At 31.8% G+C, this 16379-nt stretch overlaps 1 protein-coding gene across 1 annotated transcript in view; it reads right to left on the bottom strand.

Annotated features, from left to right (window-relative positions):
* Positions 1-8296, bottom strand: part of LOC143230064 (uncharacterized) — a 44820-nt gene extending 36524 nt beyond the window's left edge. The window contains exon 1 of the mRNA XM_076463064.1: positions 7997-8296. The gene's annotated coding sequence lies outside the window, so the exon portion shown is untranslated. The remainder of the gene's footprint in view (positions 1-7996) is intronic.
* Positions 8297-16379: the final 8083 nt, after the last annotated feature.

The raw sequence follows: 16379 nt of genomic DNA, 5'->3' as shown, positions 1-16379 counted from the left end.
ACTGAGGATCGATTGGTTAAATTGTTCTTCAGGGATTCGTGGAAAGAACTAAACGACTCGAACTTCGTTGTATTGTCCGTTTGTATGATACATTATTTTTAATTTTGATTTCATTTCTCATAGGAGTAAAATAGGTATTTTTTTGCTTTTCTCTTGTTGTAATGTTTTCTGTTGAAGTAGGTATAACACGGCCTGTTCTTTAGTTTTATTTATATAATACAGTAATGTTTTCTGTTGAAGTAGGTATAACACGTCCTGTTCTTTAGTTTTATTTATATATTACAGTAATGTTTTCTCTTAAAGTAGGTATAACACGTCCTGTTCTTTAGTTTTATTTATATATTACAGTAATGTTTTCTTTGAAGTAGGTATAACACGTCCTGTTCTTTAGTTTTATTTATATATTACAGTAATGTTTTCTGTTGAAGTAGGTATAACACGTCCTGTTCTTTAGTTTTATTTATATATTACAGTAATGTTTTCTGTTAAAGTAGGTATAACACGTCCTGTTCTTTAGTTTTATTTATATATTACAGTAATGTTTTCTGTTGAAGTAGGTATAACACGTCCTGTTCTTTAGTTTTATTTATATATTACAGTAATGTTTTCTGTTGAAGTAGGTATAACACGTCCTGTTCTTTAGTTTTATTTATATATTACAGTAATGTTTTCTGTTAAAGTAGGTATAACACGTCCTGTTCTTTAGTTTTATTTATATATTACAGTAATGTTTTCTGTTAAAGTAGGTATAACACGTCCTGTTCTTTAGTTTTATTTATATATTACAGTAATGTTTTCTGTTGAAGTAGGTATAACACGTCCTGTTCTTTAGTTTTATTTATATATTACAGTAATGTTTTCTGTTGAAGTAGGTATAACACGTCCTGTTCTTTAGTTTTATTTATATATTACAGTAATGTTTTCTGTTAAAGTAGGTATAACACGTCCTGTTCTTTAGTTTTATTTATATATTACAGTAATGTTTTCTGTTGAAGTAGGTATAACACGTCCTGTTCTTTAGTTTTATTTATATATTACAGTAATGTTTTCTGTTGAAGTAGGTATAACACGTCCTGTTCTTTAGTTTTATTTATATATTACAGTAATGTTTTCTGTTAAAGTAGGTATAACACGTCCTGTTCTTTAGTTTTATTTATATATTACAGTAATGTTTTCTGTTAAAGTAGGTATAACACGTCCTGTTCTTTAGTTTTATTTATATATTACAGTAATGTTTTCTGTTGAAGTAGGTATAACACGTCCTGTTCTTTAGTTTTATTTATATATTACAGTAATGTTTTCTGTTGAAGTAGGTATAACACGTCCTGTTCTTTAGTTTTATTTATATATTACAGTAATGTTTTCTGTTAAAGTAGGTATAACACGTCCTGTTCTTTAGTTTTATTTATATATTACAGTAATGTTTTCTGTTAAAGTAGGTATAACACGTCCTGTTCTTTAGTTTTATTTATATATTACAGTAATGTTTTCTGTTGAAGTAGGTATAACACGTCCTGTTCTTTAGTTTTATTTATATATTACAGTAATGTTTTCTGTTAAAGTAGGTATAACACGTCCTGTTCTTTAGTTTTATTTATATATTACAGTAATGTTTTCTGTTAAAGTAGGTATAACACGTCCTGTTCTTTAGTTTTATTTATATATTACAGTAATGTTTTCTGTTGAAGTAGGTATAACACGTCCTGTTCTTTAGTTTTATTTATATATTACAGTAATGTTTTCTGTTGAAGTAGGTATAACACGTCCTGTTCTTTAGTTTTATTTATATATTACAGTAATGTTTTCTGTTAAAGTAGGTATAACACGTCCTGTTCTTTAGTTTTATTTATATATTACAGTAATGTTTTCTGTTAAAGTAGGTATAACACGTCCTGTTCTTTAGTTTTATTTATATATTACAGTAATGTTTTCTGTTGAAGTAGGTATAACACGTCCTGTTCTTTAGTTTTATTTATATATTACAGTAATGTTTTCTGTTGAAGTAGGTATAACACGTCCTGTTCTTTAGTTTTATTTATATATTACAGTAATGTTTTCTGTTAAAGTAGGTATAACACGTCCTGTTCTTTAGTTTTATTTATATATTACAGTAATGTTTTCTGTTGAAGTAGGTATAACACGTCCTGTTCTTTAGTTTTATTTATATATTACAGTAATGTTTTCTGTTGAAGTAGGTATAACACGTCCTGTTCTTTAGTTTTATTTATATATTACAGTAATGTTTTCTGTTAAAGTAGGTATAACACGTCCTGTTCTTTAGTTTTATTTATATATTACAGTAATGTTTTCTGTTAAAGTAGGTATAACACGTCCTGTTCTTTAGTTTTATTTATATATTACAGTAATGTTTTCTGTTGAAGTAGGTATAACACGTCCTGTTCTTTAGTTTTATTTATATATTACAGTAATGTTTTCTGTTGAAGTAGGTATAACACGTCCTGTTCTTTAGTTTTATTTATATATTACAGTAATGTTTTCTGTTAAAGTAGGTATAACACGTCCTGTTCTTTAGTTTTATTTATATATTAGAGTAATGTTTTCTGTTAAAGTAGGTATAACACGTCCTGTTCTTTAGTTTTATTTATATATTACGGTAATGTTTTTAGAGTGGGTATAACACGTCCTGTTCTTTAGTTTTATTTATATATTACAGTAATGTTTTCTGTTGAAGTAGGTATAACACGTCCTGTTCTTTAGTTTTATTTATATATTACAGTAATGTTTTCTGTTGAAGTAGGTATAACACGTCCTGTTCTTTAGTTTTATTTATATATTACAGTAATGTTTTCTGTTGAAGTAGGTATAACACGTCCTGTTCTTTAGTTTTATTTATATATTACAGTAATGTTTTCTGTTAAAGTAGGTATAACACGTCCTGTTCTTTAGTTTTATTTATATATTACAGTAATGTTTTCTGTTGAAGTAGGTATAACACGTCCTGTTCTTTAGTTTTATTTATATATTACAGTAATGTTTTCTGTTGAAGTAGGTATAACACGTCCTGTTTTTTAGTTTTATTTATATATTACAGTAATGTTTTCTGTTGAAGTAGGTATAACACGTCCTGTTCTTTAGTTTTATTTATATATTACAGTAATGTTTTCTGTTGAAGTAGGTATAACACGTCCTGTTCTTTAGTTTTAATTATATATTACAGTAATGTTTTCTGTTGAAGTAGGTATAACTCGTCCTGTTCTTTAGTTTTATTTATATATTACGGTAATGTTTTTAGAGTGGGTATAACACGTCCTGTTGTTTAGTTTTATTTATATATTACGGTAATGTTTTTAGAGTGGGTATAACACGTCCTATTCTTTAGTTTTATTTATATATTACGGTAATGTTTTTAGAGTGGGTATAACACGTCCTGTTCTTTAGTTTTATTTATATATTACGGTAATGTTTTTAGAGTGGGTATAACACGTCCTGTTCTTTAGTTTTATTTATATATTACAGTAATGTTTTCTGTTAAAGTAGGTATAACACGTCCTGTTCTTTAGTTTTATTTATATATTAGAGTAATGTTTTCTGTTAAAGTAGGTATAACACGTCCTGTTCTTTAGTTTTGTTTATATATTACGGTAATGTTTTTAGAGTGGGTATAACATGTCCTGTTCTTTAGTTTTATTTATATATTACGGTAATGTTTTTAGAGTGGGTATAACACTTTTCTTTAAATTTTATATTTATATTTTAGGGTAATATTGTGTGTTGGTTTGAAGGAAATGTACCGAATCCTGTTTTTTAGTGTCCATATATTATCTTGTATTCTGCTTTTGGTTATTATCAGTGAAAGCTCATCAAACTATTGAGCAAAAGTAACGCATCATGATAATAGCAGTGTTCGGCCACATGAATGGTTCCTAGGGAGTTTGACTCTATTACTAAACCAGGAAAACTCGCTTCCTCTAATCAAGTGATAAAACGGACGCTGAGAAAACGGGTCACTGGTGCTCTCAGCGAGTAACGAGCCGGAAAGCATTTGTGTCCTCTGCTTTTGACACTCACTCTTCTGTGGGTTTCATGTTGTCATAGGAACGAAAATTTACTTGTGAATGAGGGAGGTATGGGGGTTGAAAAACTCGTATTTTATTCCTTGTACAGAGGACTTGTACCAGGTGAATGAAATTAAAGTTTACTTATTTCTGGTTTATCAATGGAGAAAGGCTTTGGTTCGTGTCTATTTTCAGACGGTGGTAGCTGTGTAGGCAGGGGAGATAGTTTGCATGCGTGTGTACGTGTATGAACCAGTAAATGTATACAATTTTCATAAATATGTAGATATGTAACCTTGGGTCTCTTCCTGCCAGGTACTCTTTGTAACTGTTGATCAGGGTTTTCAACGTAACTCCAAGGACAGAAGAAATGTGGTAATTTATTACCGTTGGTTAAGGCACTCGAATCGAAATCTTCGAAACCCGCATGTCGAACATGGTCGCCATTATGTGATGGTCAATCCTACTATTCATTGGTAAAATAGTGACTCAATAAGGCAGCTGGTGCCGTTGGTTTTTAGCCGTCCCGCCGGTTCTCAGTTTAAAATCATGGACAACAGCAGGTAGATTTAGAAACATATCCAAAAAACGAAGTCATACAAACACAAGAACTATGTATTTAATAAGGCTAACAGGGGGAGACAGTTTATAATCCGAAAAGGGTGAAAAAAAACTTCCTTGCTTCTTTGCGGAAGCACATTATCCTAACACAATAGTAAATTGGCCAACAATAATATATAAGCATAATGAAAATTACTTTATGAAGAGCACGTAATACATGTTTTGTGCATAATTCTTAATACACTTATAAATTATTTTAGATCAGTTTACTATTCGAATAAAGTTGATTCTTTAGTATGAAAGAAAAGAAATAACCCATTCAGACACTTATTATGCTCAGAATTCCCAGTAAAGAACATACACCTTTACACTCTGTAACAACAACAACTGAATGTATCTATCTAGAATTAACACTCTACGCAGTTCGCAACAATATCCTATATCAACCCAGGTTAGCACTCTACATTCATCATAACAATATCTTCCATCAACCCAGGTTAGCACTCCACGTTCTTCACAACAATATCCTATATTAACCCAGGTTAGCTCTCCACGTTCTTCACAACAATATCCTATATTAACCCACGCTAGCTCTCCACGTTCTTCACAACAATATCCTATATTAACCCAGGTTAGCACTTCACGTTCTTCACAACAATATCCTATATTAACCCAGGTTAGCTCTCCACGTTCTTCACAACAATATCCTATATTAACCCACGCTAGCTCTCCACATTCTTTACAACAATATCCTATATCCACCCACGCTAGCTCTCCACGTTCTTTACAACAATATCCTATATCCACCCAGGTTAGCTCTCCACGTTCTTCACAACAATATCCTATATTAACCCACGCTAGCTCTCCACATTCTTTACAACAATATCCTATATCCACCCAGGTTAGCACTCTACGTTGATCATAACAATATCCTATATTAACCCACGCTAGCTCTCCACGTTCTTTATAACAATATCCTATATTAACCCAGGTTAGCACTCCACGTTCTTTACAACAATATCCTATATTAACCCACGCTAGCTCTCCACGTTCTTTATAACAATATCCTATATTAACCCAGGTTAGCACTCCACGTTCTTTACAACAATATCCTATATTAACCCACGCTAGCTCTCCACGTTCTTAACAACAATATCCTATATCCACCCACGCTAGCTCTCCACGTTCTTTACAACAATATCCTATATCCACCCAGGTTAGCTCTCCACGTTCTTCACAACAATATCCTATATCCACCCACGCTAGCTCTCCACGTTCTTTACAACAATATCCTATATCCACCCAGGTTAGCACTCCACGTTCTTTACAACAATATCCTATATCCACCCAGGTTAGCACTCTACGTTCTTCACAACAATATCCTATATCTAAATATAAACTGTAAAGGTAATGAAAACATTAGGCATGCATCTACAAATAAAGCCTTCAATAACAGTAATCAGACGAAAGTTAGTGTTTTTTTGAAGTTGGTTATTGTACTGGCGTATTAATTAGCATGAAAACATTATATTAAAATTAAACATTTATGACACCCATGGATTGTACGTATTATTATTATTTAGTCCACAATTTATGTCAAATTTTCTCGAAAATAAATTGTTTTTTTTTTCTTGTGAGATTGTTATAAGAATTTAGAGCCAACCTTAGCTGATAGAACCTCGTGAGATATTACTGGGTTTTGATGAAAATAGCGTTACTGGTAGAAACAATGGAGTTTAATCTTTATAAATAATAATGTTTAAATTATATTTAATTATCTATATTCATTATTAGGTATATAAATTTAGTTCTGAAGTACTCAGGTGGCTATCTTTGGTCAGAAGTTACTTAATCACTATAGCAACGTTTAAAAATGTTATCCCCAAAGCTATGGGTATTATCCATACAGATGTAGGTATTACAACAATATTCATAAGTATTTTCCATATAGATATGGGTATTATAACAATATTCGTAAATATTATCCATATAGATATGAGTATTACAACAATGTGTTAACAAATATTATAGCACATCTCTGGAACGGCGGTAAGTCTGCGAATTTACAGTGCTAAATCAAGGGTTCGACTCACACGGTGGACACAGCAAATAGCCCGATGTGGCTTTGCTATGAGAAACCACATACACACACACACACACATATGGGTATCAGAACAATGTGTTTATAAATATTATTGACATGAATATGGGCATTACAACCAGATATGTAGAAATATTATTGAAGTGAATATGGTTATTACAACAATATATTTAGAAATATTATTAACATGAATATGAGTATTACACAGTATACTTAGAAATATTATTAACATGAATATGGGCATTACAACCAGATATTTAGAAATATTATTGAAGTGAATGTGAGTATTACAACAATATATTTAGAAATATTATTGACATGAATATGGGTATTACAACAATGTATCTAGAAATATAATTGACATGAATATGGGTATTACAACAATGTATCTAGAAATATAATTGACATGAATATGGGTATTACAACAATGTATCTAGAAATATAATTGACATGAATATGGGTATTACAACAATGTATCTAGAAATATAATTGAGATGAATATGGGTATGATTACAATGGTAACAACATCATACACATAAATACTGGTATAGAATTCAACAAAATGTTCACAATTCGTCTTTGGTATTAATGGATAAAATCAGGCTAACAATCAGATAGTTGTTAATGTTGTTACAACTAAAGTCATTCCAAACAAACGTGAATTAATACATCGTTTAGCTATTTACTATGTTTCTATTATGGATGTTTTAACCTGAAATAGGATATCACTTCCATTTAACCATTTCATCCGTGTTTTATGTGTTCGTTTATTATTCATATTCACTGTTTTGTAAACAAATACGTTAAATTCCTATTTGTTGATGTTATTAAATATTAGTTATAATAAACTAAGATATTCGTTAGCCGATTTCCTCAATCAGGTGCAAAAAAAAACCGACAAAAAACAAAAGATTGTGTACAAAAATGTATATTTTATATTCTTAAAACGAATATACACAAGTGTTATCTCGTAAATGATGTTTTCACTGAAGTGATTGGTATTATAAAACTGTGCTGGTGTTTGGTGGAGTATTGAAGTGAAATCACTGTAATTACTTCTGCTGCTTGATGGGTTTTCCTAGCAACATATAATCTATGTTCAGTAACTTTATTCTGCTAGCGTTTGGTAGATTTTTCTGATAACAAAATATCATTTAAGACCAGTGAGCTTCATTTTGTTAACTGCTGCTTGTACAACACACGATTTAAAAATACTCTAATTCATAAACTTACATCGATTGAATGTAATTCTCTGAATCAACTAAGAAAAGGTAAGGTAGGTAAACGTAGTTTCAGAAAGAAAAGATACCAGACTTACCTGGAAAACAAAACACTCCAGTGAGTTAGGGAAAACAAATATATAGAAACGTGGACTATACGTTATTAATATCTTTGGATGCCTGATTACTGTGGAAGGTACCTATGGATGCCTAAGCACACTTTACACCATTCAGAACGCCCAGCAGTAACATTTATCTTTGTTAAGAACTTAATTTCATCTCGTCAGATTCAGCCTTAAAGGTAAACCTATGGTACTAGCACGTGACAACGCAAGCCAGAATTATCAGGTCTATCCCCGTCTGGGGTCTAAACACAAAAGGTAAACTACTGATGCAAGCACGTGACATTACAAAGCAGAGGTACCAAGCATTAGTAGGAACGTAGATGATAGAGCGTGTCGAATCTAATCAATATCTCCCCTTGAGACACTAGCAACCTGTACTCCATTGTGATTGGCCAGAAAAGATCATTTAAATCTCCGAAAGGCGGAGCATCGTACAAACTTGTATGACCCAACGGTCTGAACGGCTTAGCCGAACGGTTTTCTCTTAGATTGTAACATTTACTGAAGGTTTCCTTCGCTAACATTTATTTGCTTTGAAATATGATTTTTATTTTATAGAGATCTAATTTTTCTCTTTCTTCCAGTTTTCACCCTCTCACCTCACTCCTGTATCATGTCTTCCTGTTATTCTCATGATGGTTTTCACTTACCCGTCCTCTGATTCTTTTACCAATAATACTTATTTTCCAAACTCACATTTCTTCTTTATATTAGTTTCCTATTTTCCTTCCTCCCTGTTTTCTTCTGTATCTAACTTTTAATTTTCCCATGATTTTATTTACATTTATCTTTCGCATTGTTTCATAAACCAATTATTTCATTATATAAGTTTCGTTTCTTACTATTTTTGCTTTATTTACAAACTCACTAAACTTTATCTACCACAAATCTTCACTTTCATCGTATCTAATATTATATTACGGCTAGAATGTAAGTTGATGTCGATTGATATCTAGTTTATCAAGATAAGATTAAGACTAGAATGTAAGTTGATGTCGATTGATATCTAGTTTATCAAGATAAGATTAAGACTAGAATGTAAGTTGATGTCGATTGATATCCAGTTTATCAAGATAAGATTAAGACTAGAATGCAAGTTGATGTCGATTGATATCCAGTTTATCAAGATAAGATTAAGGCTAGAATGTAAGTTGATGTCAATTGATATCCACTTTATCAAGATAAGATTAACTTAAGTTAATGTCGATTGATATCCAGTTTATCAAGATAAGATTAAGACTAGAATGTAAGTTGATGTCGATTGATATCCAGTTTATCAAGATAAGATTAAGACTAGAATGTAAGTTGATGTCGATTGATATCCAGTTTATCAAGATAAGATTAAAGCTAGAATGTAAGTTGATGTCAATTGATATCCAGTTTATCAAGATAAGATTAACTTAAGTTAATGTCGATTGATATCCAGTTTATCAAGATAAGATTAAGACTAGAATGTAAGTTGATGTCAATTGATATCCACTTTATCAAGATAAGATTAAAGCTAGAGGTAAGCTGGCTTGGATTACAATTCAGTTTATTAATCGTTTTTGGAACATATTGCAATTTTGTTCTCAGCAGGAAAGTGTTTCCATGCTTGTCAAATGTAACAATTTTTTTTTATCCTGTAAACAACAATATACTTCTGACGTATTACCGATGGACTACAGATTCTTGAAAAAATATCTCAGGTCAGAGTGAAGGTAAGGCTTAGGTAGCAAAGTTGTTCAGTAAAGCTCACACCCCTTCTCTCAGTAATAGAAACAAACAAACAAAAAATAGCGACACGTATTTGGGTTTTAAAGGAAAGAAACTTTGCCACACTGGGGTCTCCAGAGATATTTATATCACCCCCTTCTCCCAAGTCACGACAAATTATTTGCCAAATTCACGAATTACATAAATTTTGAAAGATTGATCATGTTTCCTTGAAGAGACGAAACAAGGCGACAAACCAAATCGTAACAAACACAGAGCCACCTGGGGGCATACGTAAATATTTTACTTATACAATTTGTGTCTTCTTTTCTCACCATTTTTTTTATCTGTGTACAAAACGTTTCTTTACCTTCGTTGTTCTTGAGTTTTTCTCACGCCTCAATGTATAATGTTTGAGGTTTTCTCACAATTTAGTGTATAATGTTTGAGGTTTTCTCACAATTCAGTGTATAATGTTTGAGGTTTTCTCACAATTCAGTGTATAATGTTTAAGGTTTTCTCACAATTCAGTGTATAATGTTTGAGGTTTTCTCACAATTCAGTATATAATGTTTGAGGTTTTCTCACAATTCAGTGTATAATGTTTGAGGTTTTCTCACAATTTGGTGTATAATGTTTGAGGTTTTCTCACAATTCAGTGTATAATGTTTGAGGTTTTCTCACAATTCAGTGTATAATGTTTGAGGTTTTCTCACAATTCAGTGTATAATGTTTGAGGTTTTCTCACAATTCAGTATATAATGTTTGAGGTTTTCTCACAATTCAGTGTATAATGTTTGAGGTTTTTTCACAATTTAGTGTATAATGTTTGAGGTTTTCTCACAATTCAGTGTATAATGTTTAAGGTTTTCTCACAATTCAGTGTATAATGTTTGAGATTTTCTCACAATTCAGTATATAATGTTTGAGGTTTTCTCACAATTCAGTATATAATGTTTGAGGTTTTCTCACAATTCAGTATATAATGTTCGAGATTTTCTCACAATTCAGTATATAATGTTTGAGGTTTTCTCACAATTCAGTGTATAATGTTTGAGGTTTTCTCACAATTCAGTGTATAATGTTTGAGGTTTTCTCACAATTCAGTATATAATGTTTGAGATTTTCTCACAATTCAGTATATAATGTTTGAGATTTTCTCACAATTCAGTGTATAATGTTTGAGATTTTCTCACAATTCAGTATATAATGTTTGCGATTTTCTCACAATTCAGTGTATAATGTTTGAGGTTTTCTCACAATTCACTATATAATGTTTGAGGTTTTCTCACAATTCACTATATAATGTTTGAGGTTTTCTCACAATTCAGTGTATAATGTTTGAGATTTTCTCACAATTCAGTATACAATGTTTGAGGTTTTCTCACGATTCAGTATATAATGCTTGAGATATTCTCACAATTCAGTGTATAATGTTTGAGATTATTCTCACAATTCAGTATATAATGTTTGAGATTTTCTCACAATTCAGTATATAATGTTTGAGGTTTTCTCACAATTCAGTGTATAATGTTTGAGGTTTTCTCACAATTCAGTGTATAATGTTTGAGGTTTTCTCACAATTCAGTGTATAATGTTTGAGATTTTCTCACAATTCAGTGTATAATGTTTGAGGTTTTCTCACAATTCAGTGTATAATGTTTGAGGTTTTGTCACAATTCAGTATATAATGTTTGAGGTTTTCTCACAATTCAGTGTATAATGTTTGAGTTTTCTCACAATTCACTATATAATGTTTGAGGTTTTCTCACAATTCAGTGTATAATGTTTGAGGTTTTCTCACAATTCAGTGTATAATGTTTGAGATTTTCTCACAATTCAGTGTATAATGTTTGAGATTTTCTCACAATTCAGTGTATAATGTTTGAGGTTTTCTCACAATTCAGTATATAATGTTTGAGGTTTTTTCACAATTCAGTATATAATGTTTGAGATTTTCTCACAATTCAGTATATAATGTTTGAGATTTTCTCACAATTCAGTATATAATGTTTGAGATTTTCTCACAATTCAGTATATAATGTTTGAGGTTTTCTCACAATTCAGTGTATAATGTTTGAGGTTTTCTCACAATTCAGTATATAATGTTTGAGATTTTCTCACAATTCAGTATATAATGTTTGAGATTTTCTCACAATTCAGTGTATAATGTTTGAGATTTTCTCACAATTCATTATATAATGTTTGCGATTTTCTCACAATTCAGTGTATAATGTTTGAGGTTTTCTCACAATTCACTATATAATGTTTGAGGTTTTCTCACAATTCACTATATAATGTTTGAGGTTTTCTCACAATTCAGTGTATAATGTTTGAGATTTTCTCACAATTCAGTATATAATGTTTGAGGTTTTCTCACAATACAGTGTATAATGTTTGAGGTTTTCTCACAATTCAGTGTATAATGTTTGAGGTTTTCTCACAATTCAGTGTATAATGTTTGAGGTTTTCTCACGACTCAACGTATAATGTTTGAGGTTTTCTCACAATTCAGTGTATAATGTTTGAGATTTTCTCACAATTCAGTATACAATGTTTGAGGTTTTCTCACGATTCAGTATATAATGCTTGAGATATTCTCACAATTCAGTGTATAATGTTTGAGGTTTTCTCACAATTCAGTGTATAATGTTTGAGGTTTTCTCACAATTCAGTATATAATGCTTGAGGTTTTTTCACAATTCAGTATATAATGTTTGAGATTTTCTCACAATTCAGTATATAATGTTTGAGATTTTCTCACAATTCAGTATATAATGTTTGAGATTTTCTCACAATTCAGTATATGATGTTTGAGGTTTTCTCACAATTCAGTATATAATGTTTGAGATTTTCTCACAATTCAGTATATAATGTTTGAGATTTTCTCACAATTCAGTGTATAATGTTTGAGATTTTCTCACAATTCAGTATATAATGTTTGCGATTTTCTCACAATTCAGTGTATAATGTTTGAGGTTTTCTCACAATTCACTATATAATGTTTGAGGTTTTCTCACAATTCACTATATAATGTTTGAGGTTTTCTCACAATACAGTGTATAATGTTTGAGGTTTTCTCACAATTCAGTGTATAATGTTTGAGGTTTTCTCACAATTCAGTGTATAATGTTTGAGGTTTTCTCACAATTCAGTATATAATGCTTGAGGTTTTTTCACAATTCAGTATATAATGTTTGAGATTTTCTCACAATTCAGTATATAATGTTTGAGATTTTCTCACAATTCAGTATATAATGTTTGAGATTTTCTCACAATTCAGTATATGATGTTTGAGGTTTTCTCACAATTCAGTATATAATGTTTGAGATTTTCTCACAATTCAGTATATAATGTTTGAGGTTTTTTCACAATTCAGTATATAATGTTTGAGGTTTTCTCACAATTCAGTGTATAATGTTTGAGGTTTTCTCACAATTCAGTGTATAATGTTTGAGGTTTTCTCACAATTCAGTGTATAATGTTTGAGGTTTTCTCACGACTCAACGTATAATGTTTGAGGTTTTCTCACAATTCAGTGTATAATGTTTGAGGTTTTCTCACAATTCAGTATATAATGTTTGAGATTTTCTCACAATTCAGTGTATAATGTTTGAGATTTTCTCACAATTCACTATATAATGTTTGAGGTTTTCTCACAATTCACTATATAATGTTTGAGGTTTTCTCACAATTCAGTGTATAATGTTTGAGATTTTCTCACAATTCAGTATATAATGTTTGAGGTTTTCTCACAATACAGTGTATAATGTTTGAGGTTTTTTCACAATTCAGTATATAATGTTTGAGGTTTTCTCACAATTCAGTGTATAATGTTTGAGGTTTTCTCACAATTCAGTGTATAATGTTTGAGGTTTTCTCACAATTCAGTGTATAATGTTTGAGGTTTTCTCACAATTCAGTGTATAATGTTTGAGGTTTTCTCACGACTCAACGTATAATGTTTGAGGTTTTCTCACAATTCAGTGTATAATGTTTGAGGTTTTCTCACAATTCAGTGTATAATGTTTGAGATTTTCTCACAATTCAGTATATAATGTTTGAGATTTTCTCACAATTCAGTGTATAATGTTTGAGGTTTTCTCACAATTAAGTATATAATGTTTGAGATTTTTTCACAATTCAGTGTATAATGTTTGAGGTTTTCTCACAATTCAGTGTATAATGTTTGAGGTTTTCTCACAATTTAGTGTATAATGTTTGAAATTTTCTCACAATTCAGTATATAATGTTTGAGGTTTTCTCACAATTCAGTATATAATGTGTGAGGTTTTCTCACAATTCAGTGTATAATGTTTGAGATTTTCTCACAATTCACTATATAATGTTTGAGGTTTCCTCACGACTCAACGTATAACGTTTGAGTTTTTCACGACTTCCGAGTTTAAATATTCTGTATTTGTTACTTCAATAAAATATCACTGATTTAATCCACCAAGTTCTGCATACGAAAGTCCCCTTGTCCTATCATACCTAATTTATTAAGCCGTGTAACTTCTCGTCCTATCATACTTAGTTTGTCACACCGTGTGTCTTTTTTCTCTCTCTTACGGTGCTTAATTCGCCAAAATCTGCATGCTATACAATAAGTCTCCCCCCCTCCAGTAGGAAAGCGTAAAGTTTGCGGACTTATAACCAGGTTTCGATACCAGTGGTGAACACAGCACAGATAGCCCGTTGTGTAACTTTGTGAATAACAACAAACACCTGCTGTCTTCCTTCCATTAAGAACTGACAAACCATCATTTCTTCTTCCTCTGTCTCTCTATTACTCTGCTGAATTTTCTGTATATTTTTCCATCTTTAAGTTTTTTTTAACGTATTCCTTTTACACGTTTTTGACGCTCCATCAGTTTTTGATAAAATAATTAATTGGGTTAAACGTAAACACAGTTCCAAAAATTGTATAAAACCAAATAATGCCGACGTTTGTTAAACTTAAGAAGAAAAAAAAGAATGAAACAAGACAGTGTGATGTCGGACATTTGTGTAGTGGGACTGGTGAGACATCGAAACATAACAAGACAGTGTGATGTCGGACATTTGTGTAGTGGGACTGGTGAGACATCGAAACATAACAAGACAGTGTGATGTTGGACAATTGTGTAGTGGGACTGGTGAGACATCGAAACATAACAAGACAGTGTGATGTTGGACATTTGTGTAGTGGGACTGGTGAGACATCGAAACATAACAAGACAGTGTGATGTCGGACATTTGTGTAGTGGGACTGGTGAGACATCGAAACATAACAAGACAGTGTGATGTCGGACAATTGTGTAGTGGGACTGGTGAGACATCGAAACATAACAAGACAGTGTGATGTCGGACATTTGTGTAGTGGGACTGGTGAGACATCGAAACATAACAAGACAGTGTGATGTCGGACATTTGTGTAGTGGGACTGGTGAGACATCGAAACATAACAAGACAGTGTGATGTTGGACATTTGTGTAGTGGGACTGGTGAGACATCGAAACATAACAAGACAGTGTGATGTCGGACATTTGTGTAGTGGGACTGGTGAGACATCGAAACATAACAAGACAGTGTGATGTTGGACATTTGTGTAGTGGGACTGGTGAGACATCGAAACATAACAAGACAGTGTGATGTCGGACATTTGTGTAGTGGGACTGGTGAGACATCGAAACATAACAAGACAGTGTGATGTTGGACATTTGTGTAGTGGGACTGGTGAGACATCGAAACATAACAAGACAGTGTGATGTTGGACATTTGTGTAGTGGGACTGGTGAGACATCGAAACATAACAAGACAGTGTGATGTCGGACATTTGTGTAGTGGGACTGGTGAGACATCGAAACATAACAATACAGTGTGATGTCGGACATTTGTGTAGTGGGACTGGTGAGACATCGAAACATAACAAGACAGTGTGATGTCGGACATTTGTGTAGTGGGACTGGTGAGACATCGAAACATAACAAGACAGTGTGATGTCGGACATTTGTGTAGTGGGACTGGTGAGACATCGAAACATTTGTAAGCGTTGTAAAAGCTTTTGTCTTATCTTAACATCTATTAGACATCCAAACCATACAATAATTTCTCCTTGTATTTGTTGGGGGTTAGGCCTTATTTTGCCAAATTGCTAGTTTGACAAAGACTTGTTTCTGGAAACGTAACACAATAAATTTTGCTGGTATTATTCCAATTACCGCTTTTTCAATTTTTCACGTTATAATACCAAACTTTAGAGCTTTCTCTATCTATTTACCACTGAGGTTTTCTAGAAAGAAATGAAAAATAAAATTTATAATGAAAATCAAAAGAGTGCCATCCGTGTTACACAGCCAGAGACGGGCTGTTGTTTTTCTCTCCAGTTTGTATGTATCACCATTGTAATTCGAAGAGTTTTCATCCGATTTTGATTATATTTGCAGCAAAAGCGTCTCATAAGAACCAACTGGTTACTGTTTCGTGAATGAAAGTCAAACGTCAAAGCAACACCAGGGATCAACCACTAGTAGCAAAGTGGGATTTCGAAGTAAAGTCTAACATCGAGATTAAAACACACGAGTTAGAGTTTTTCGAATTAGCACATTTTAATGGTTGTTACTGAAGGAGTTACAAACGTTACACTCTCGGTATTTATGATGTTTTAACAGCAAGGTAC

The sequence above is a fragment of the Tachypleus tridentatus genome, chromosome 10 (assembly GCF_004210375.1).
Source record: "Tachypleus tridentatus isolate NWPU-2018 chromosome 10, ASM421037v1, whole genome shotgun sequence".
Lineage (NCBI taxonomy): Eukaryota > Metazoa > Arthropoda > Merostomata > Xiphosura > Limulidae > Tachypleus > Tachypleus tridentatus.
The sequence above is the reverse complement of the archived record's forward strand: the minus strand, read 5'-3'. Positions and strand labels throughout refer to the sequence as shown.